This window comes from Silene latifolia, chromosome X (genome assembly GCF_048544455.1).
Source record: "Silene latifolia isolate original U9 population chromosome X, ASM4854445v1, whole genome shotgun sequence".
Classification (NCBI taxonomy): domain Eukaryota; kingdom Viridiplantae; phylum Streptophyta; class Magnoliopsida; order Caryophyllales; family Caryophyllaceae; genus Silene; species Silene latifolia.
In genome coordinates this window covers 16,872,179-16,879,829 of record NC_133537.1, presented here as the reverse complement: position 1 = coordinate 16,879,829, position 7,651 = coordinate 16,872,179, and the positions used below count along the sequence as shown (strand labels likewise).

Sequence of the window (7,651 nt, the reverse complement as noted above, 5' to 3'; positions counted from 1 at the left end):
GATCGATCAAACACCCAGCAGACGTTTTTTTGATTTATTCGTTACAGCTTTGTTTGAACTCGGATCTGCCTCATTCTTCTCAACAGCTTTCTCGACCATGGCAGGACCATCAAGGGTGGACCCGCTCCTCAAGGTGATGGCATGTAGGGTCTCCTTTTGTTCGGGTTGAGTGGGTAGGTGTCCGGGAGCTCGAGTGTTACTTTTGCTAGCCAACTGAGCTATTTGGCTCTCTAGTAACTTCATCCCGGCCTCTCTTGCTTGGGACTCCTTCAGCAACAAATTCTTCAGCTCGGAAAATTCAGAATTTTGCGTTTGTTGTTCTTTGCGGCACATAAGGAGGCTTTTGATATTGCTGTTGCTTTTGATGTGGAGGTACATATGGCTGCTGCTGTGGCGGAGGTTGAGTTGGGTTTTGGACATTCTGGCTCCTCCAACTCAAGTTCGGATGCGGTGGCTCGTAGTAGGTGTTGTTCTGCCTATAGTGTTGAAAGGCAGCACAAGATTCAAAGGGACTATGGCAGTTCTTTGAGACATGGCCCTCAACTCCACACCTTTCACAAAGGAAGGGACCGTCTGACACAGCATTGACTTGGTATATCCCACCCTTAGAGGCTCCTCCTAGCTCATACTTGTCAAATCTCGCGGTGAGAGCCTCAAGTGCAGCAACAGAGGAAGATTCAGCAGCTCTCCTCTGGTTCCCTCTCGAATTCCCATACTCGGCCTTGTGGGTAGCTAGATCGTCAATGATCTTCCACCCCTTGGTTGCTCCCAAATTTTCAAAGAAATCTCCCATTGGTCGCAGATCCAAAATGGCCCTCGATCGTCGTCGTACAACCCATTGTAGAAATGATTGCACAAACTCCACTTTTCGAACCCATGGTGCGGTATGGTTCGCACTAACTTCTTGAATCGGACCCATGCCTCGTGGAAATTCTCATCTGGCCCTTGTTTAAAGCCCGTGATTTGAGCTCTAATAGCGATCGTCCTCGAAGCAGAAAAGTACTTCTTGTAGAACGCCAAGGCCAATGTATTCCAATCAGTGATCTCCGAGCGGCTCGGTCCAGATCTCTATACCACTCCCTTGCGGCATCACGAAGGGAGAAGATGAACATGGTCTCTTTGATTTGATCCTGGGTCACGCCACCGGTGGTGGGGAATGGAGCAAAGCGGCGAGAGTCAATAAAGGTCTCCATATGTCCATTTGCATCTTCATTTGCAGCTCCCCAAACCGATTTCTCTCGACCATGGTGATATAAGCGGGCTTTGGTTCGAATTTCTGGCATCTCCGTACTCGAACCCCTTGTATAAATTGTCGGTTGTCGGCTCGGAAAAACTAGCTATACTCGCTTCCTCGGCCATGACCGGAATTTCCGGAGAAGTAATCTGTCTCGGTGAAGAAGTGGAAACGGTGAAGATCGTGGGTCTTCTTGAGCGATTCGTTCTCGTGATAGCTTGACAGAGTACTCGGCTCTTCCTCTGTCGGTAATACTCTTCGTGTTCGCCTCAACTCGCGCAAGGATCTCTCAATCTCGGGGTTCAATGGTACTAATTCTCCACCCCGTGACTGCGCATAAGAGGAAACTACAACAAAATATAAGAACAGTTTAAGGAACGGATGTTCCTTAAACTAAGAAAGACGAAAAATTAAAACAACTAAAATTAGGACTATTGCCTCCCGACATCTACGGCGCAAAATTTGATACCCGTCGTTGTGAGTACCAAAGATAAAATTTATAATTCCTATTAAGACTAACCTAGGCTAGTGGTAATAGGGTCGATCCATGAGGAGGCGATTTGTAAACTTTAGTTGATTAATGTTCGATCCGAGGTAACTAATATGGGGGTTGATTTGAATTGTTCTATAGCTAAAAACAATAAAAGGAAAATAAACTAAAGATATGATTTAAACAGATAAAAGAAGGGTACTAGGATGGTCGGGTCATTACGACTTTTCGGCGGCAAAAACTAAGTCGGTCTGAATTAAACACGGGTAAGGCGGGAAATAAGAGGTCCTCTCGGTCCACTCCTAACAAATAGCATCTCTCGATCTCGCTATAGGTCCCTAATGTCACTAATACTGACTTTCGTCCTGAAAAGTGACTAATGGTCTAAACTATACCTATCTTTCGATCTTAGCACAGTTTAGTCGAATTAATTGACGGTCAAACAACCTACCCTACCTTTCGGTCTAATGGGTCGGTCACAAAATAGGTATCTAACTGGTCGCATGCATTCGATTTGTTAAATACAAGTTTAAATTCAATTAAAACGAAGGATAACCTTACAAGGTCGGTCGATCGACCAACTATGTCGGTCGATCGATCGACACGCACGTTCGATCCGTGTTTAATCTAATGCCGCCTAGCCATAAATCGCCTACATCCTAGCACTAACTATTTAGCTACTCATGGTGAAGGTAAAAACAACAATAAAGCTCATGACAATTACGGAATTCATGCTTAAAATAAATAACAATGATGATGAAACGATAATTGGCTTGGGAACACTAACTATCAATTCTAATCTATTAGCAAAATACGTAAACCCGAAAGTAAACAGGAGAAATACCGTTGCGGGGGTAAGATTTGATTAATAAGAACCGAATTTCGATGCTCACGATAATTCCAAACCCTAATTATTCGATAAAGAACTTTGAATGAAAACTTAATTCTAAAACTTGATGTAAAATTATCCCTAAAAGACTTGATGCTTAAACTGAAAGTTGTGTTACGTTATATAGCAAATAAGCGCAACAACTATTTCCTAAACCTAAACTTCACGGGCCTTGAGTTTCTCAATCTTTTAATTCCCGTCTGGAATCGAAATCTGGTCGATCGACTACTCAGGGCGGTCGATCGATCGCTCCTCAAAACAATGTAAGCTTCGGATCCGAGCATTGGTCGATCGACTGATGGGACTAGTCGATCGACTGCTTGAGCTGCTACTTGACTTCTTTATTCTCGTGGACTTGTCTTTTGGGCCTTGGATCGCGCACCAAGCTCGTTCCTTAAGCAATTCCTTCACGTCATTCGCAATGCAGATTACTCGGGGACAGATTTGGCTTGATTTCTCGTCGAATTCTTCACATTTCTACAATAAAGTACAAAATACGGAAGTAGACGGAAATAGGGAGAAATGTATCATAAACTAAACAAATGAGCTCTGAAATGCGTGTAAAAAGAGATGTAAAACATCATATAAATGACACGCATCAACATCCTCCACAAGACCGATTGGGTATCTCACCGACCTATCCGCAAGTTGGAGAGAAACCCTTGTTGGTGAAAGCTTATATCCCTTCAATTTCTTGAAGATTTTGAGGGGCATAAGACTAATGCTTGCCCCTAAATCACATAAGGCTCTCTCAATATGCACGGTCCCAATTTTGCAAGGTATGGAAAAACTCCCCGGGTCTTCAAGCTTTTGAGGAGCTTCATTCATAAGAATTGCGCTACATTCCTTGGATAGGCTCACCGTTGTTGTTGGACTCAAGGAATTTTTGTTTGAAATTAGCTCCTTCAAGAATTTTCAATAGCTAGGTATCTCCTTGACGGCATCAATGAAGGGCATAGTGATGTTGATTCCCTTCTTCATGTCCATGAACTTTTCATATTTGTGTTCAAGTTTTGCCCTTGCCAACCTTTATGGGAAAGGAATTGGTGGCACATAAGTCCTCACAACTTGTTGTCTTGGCTCTTCAACAATTTTTGTTGGTTCATCAATCACCTTTGGAGTCTCCACAACAATTTCCACAAATTCATCTTCGACCTCTTTTTCTTCAACTACCTTTGGAGGTTCAACTACAATTTGAGGTTCAACCACATTATCTGGTTTACTACTCTTCCTCTTCTTGACAAATGTCCGGTCTTCCAAATCTCTACCACTCTTCAAGTGGATAGCATTTATGGTTTTTGGATTCTCCTCGGTTTTACCCGGGAATTTTCCATGAGAGGCTTGTAGTTGGCTCATTTGGGAAGCCAATTTGGAGATTTGATTGTCCGTCATCCGCTGAGAAGCTTGTATTTGGGTTCTAAGTTGGTTGATGGATGAGGTTGTCTCTTCTTGTTTTTGAGTGGAATGGTTGATGAATTATGTTTGAGTGTTGACAAGTTGGTTTTGGGAAGTCATCAATTGTTCCATCATGAGTTCCAAGTTTGACTTTGGTTGGGCGGATTGTTGGAAAGGTGGGTTGTTTGGATGGAAAGGTGGGTTATTTGGTGGGTTGAGCGGTTGAAATTGTTGTCTCGGTTGGAAGGATCTCCCTTGGAAACCCGGTGGACCTTGGTTGAATGTTGTGTTTGGTTTTTGAGCTTGAAAGTTTGGTTGGTGTGATTTTTGTTGGAAGGTGGGGTTTTGGACATTTTGTGAACCATAGGAAAAGTTTGGGTGGGCTCTCATTCCGGGGTAATATTGATTGTTGTTAAATGCTTGCTTGGCCGGACTAGACTCCCATATCCCGTTCACTTGCTCCATGCAATTGCCCTCTTCTACCATCAAAGGACACTCATTGGGCGGGTATCCTTGGTCTCCACAAATCTCACAACTATAAACTTGGTTCCTCATAGAAGAGGAGTTGCTAGATGTGTTGCTTGAACTCATCAAGGCAACTTGTTGCTTAAGCTCTTCAATCAACCCTTTGACTTCAACATTATTGGCCGATTCAACCGTTGACTTTCCTTTCCTCTTGTGCCTATCATTGTTCCAATGAAAGGTACGAGAAGCCATCTCTTCAATAAGCTCTTTGGCCGTCTTGTGATCTATTTTATCCAACGCCTCTTTTCCCCAGCCGGAATCTAGGTTCATCTCCATTTCATTGTTCAACCCTTCATAAAAATTGTTGATTAGCTCATCATCCCCAATCCCGTGGTGAGGACATAGCCTTTGAAGACCCTTGTACCTCTCCCATGCTTCGTAAAGAGTCTCATCTTCTTGTTGGGGGAAGCCTTGGAGCTCACTTTTGATTCTTGCGGTTCGTTGTGGTGGGAAATATTTGTTTAAGAAAGCTTTGGAGACGTCGTCCCAAGTCCGAAGAGAATCGGGTTCACAACTTTTAAGCCACTCCTTGGCACTTCCCCTCAAGGAGTAAGTGAAAAGCCTAAGGCGTACGGCATCCTCCGACACTCCGTTAGCTTTGAACATGTCACAACTATCCAAGAACTCATTGAGATGTTCGTTGGGGTTTTCGGTGGCTCCCCCACCGAATTGATTCCCTTGGAAAAGTTGTAGCAAGGTGGCTTTCACATCAAAGTTGTTGGCTTGAATAGGTGCCTTGACGATACTCGGATTCAACACCTTTTTCGGAGCCAAGTTATCTCGCATAGGCACCGCGGCCATTGTCACTTCTTCTTCCGGAGTTGCAAAGGGATTCTCAAAAGTTTCAAAGGTACTTGGTTCTTCTCGAAAGTCTTCCACTACTAAATTTTCTTGGGAAGTTGGTGTTTCTATAATTCCTCTTCTACGGAGTGAATTTAGTCTTCTTGCGATAGCTTCAATCTCGTGGTCAATCGGATAAGTTGGTTGGCCTCTTCGATTTCTCCTACTCATGCAAAGAGTCCTACACACTCAAGAGAAGGATTAGTAATACAAAAGAATTAGTCTAAACTAGAACGAAAACAATTAATATCTAGTCGAACTCCCCGGCATAGGCGCCAAAAACTTGATGGTTATCAAATAGTACCTCGCAAGTGCACGAGTTATCGTTGTGCAAAATAGAGGGTCGATCCCACAAGGAGTTAAGGAGATTACTAATTATTCTAATCCTATCGTTTACCTAAGTCGGCAATAAGGGATGAATTTGTTATACTAAAACTACCTAAGACGAAATGAAATTCAAACTAAACAAGAAATAGATAAATGAGCAAAAAGAAATGATAAGTTGTAAATCAAATAGTTTAAAGGCCTAAGACTCGGTTCTCCCCTAAACAATTCATAACTTCACACCATTAAATCTCTAGGCTAATCATAAGGGTAACTAGGTGAGGAGGAGATGGCTCTAATTCGCCTAAGACCCCCCTCTCGGGTTCGAAACAGGACACTAGCACTACCCATCAACCCCCCTCTCGGGTTCGAAGGTCGTAATCCATAACTCAACACTCAACAACCCCAAAAACGTGCACTTTCCCAAGGAGGTCAAGGAATCGGTCAAGGTCATTAAGTACTCATCGTAATCCGGGTCATCTCACTCCTCCTCTTGGAGGTCGATTTCAAACGCTAGTTTAGAGGTGCTCTCCCAAGGTTCTCCCTTTCGGTCTCAACCTAGGTTAGCAATAGGGTCGAATTCCGAATATCCAAGTCATAACCTAACCAACTCTCGTTGGTGGACAAGGGTCATAAATCGACACTACCCAAAATCAATCCATAAACCAAATCATTCCTCTAAACTACCCTCACCAACTTCCCCAAATAAGTAGCCTCTATGAGATTCAATTAGTGAATTTACTCATGTTGGGTCAAACCGAGTCCTAGTGGAAGACTACTCACTAATCATGTTCCTAAAAGCAAAAGAAACAACAAAGATGGAATCTTTGGGCATAAACATGATGAGAGAATAAATTCTACTACTAAACATGCAATTATTCAACACAAAGTATGAAGTAAGACAATTTAATCTAATAATGAAGAGAATTGACTAAAAAGACACAACCTTTAACACAAATAACTCAAGGATTCAATCTTCAACTTAAGGAAATCAAAGACTCAATCTTTGGATGTAAATAACAATGGTGAACAAAGAAAAGATGAACAAGAGAGATAATAACAACAATCAAACAACTAGATTGGATTCCTAACATAAACAATCAAACAAAACTTAATGGAAAAGCAAATGTAAACAAATGAAATTAGGGAAAGAAATAATACCAACTCAATAGCAAGAAAGGAATTTGGATTGAAAAATAAGGAAGGAGGAACCTTCAATCTTCTTACAACCCTAATTTCTACTACTAAGTATGATGGAATAATTGAAGAACTTGTTCTAATTAAGTAAAGATTAGCAATGTAATTAACAGGATTCAAACTTGGAAAAGGAAATTAATTTTGATCTAGGGTTGTGTGTACAAATGGTTAAGGGAAGGGGTATATATAGTTTGCACCATGATTAGGGTAGGATTTATAAATGGGCTTGAAAATGCGGGTGTGCGTTCCCAGCCGGTCAACCGGCTGCCGGCCTTATGACCGGCTGGGAAGTTCCTGGAAGTTGAATTAATTTTTGACATCATCAGGTAGCTACGGCCGGGCAACCGGCTGCCGGTTCTCAACCGGCTGGGAGCACGTTGACCTCCTCTTGACTTCTTGGCTTCATGGGGACTCCCGGTCGGTCAACCGGCTGCAGGCCTTATGACCGGCTGAGAAGTTCCTGTAACTTCCATGGCATTTCTTGCTCATTGTTCTCCCAGCCGGGTAGCCGGCTGCCGGGCTACCGGCTGGGAATTCCCTTTGCCTAGTGTTGCTTGAATTGTATACATTTGGCGTTCCCAGCCGGCTGCCGGCCTATCGGCTGGGAATACTTCTCAGCTTCATTTTCTCCTTCTTCCATACTTAGCTTAGTCAACCCGTCGTTTTCGCCTCATTTCTCCCGTATCCGCCTCAATTTCTGCAAGGGAGCCACAATGTCATAGTAACGGGGATTGGGACACGAAATGCACGAGAAGAC

General features: G+C 42.9%; 1 non-coding gene across 1 annotated transcript; it reads left to right on the top strand.

Annotated features, from left to right (window-relative positions):
* The first annotated feature begins 4,858 nt into the window (after positions 1-4,858).
* On the top strand, positions 4,859-4,965 carry LOC141624837 (small nucleolar RNA R71). Its single transcript, XR_012534640.1, has one exon. It is a non-coding gene; the product is annotated as a small nucleolar RNA R71 (small nucleolar RNA).
* Positions 4,966-7,651: the final 2,686 nt, after the last annotated feature.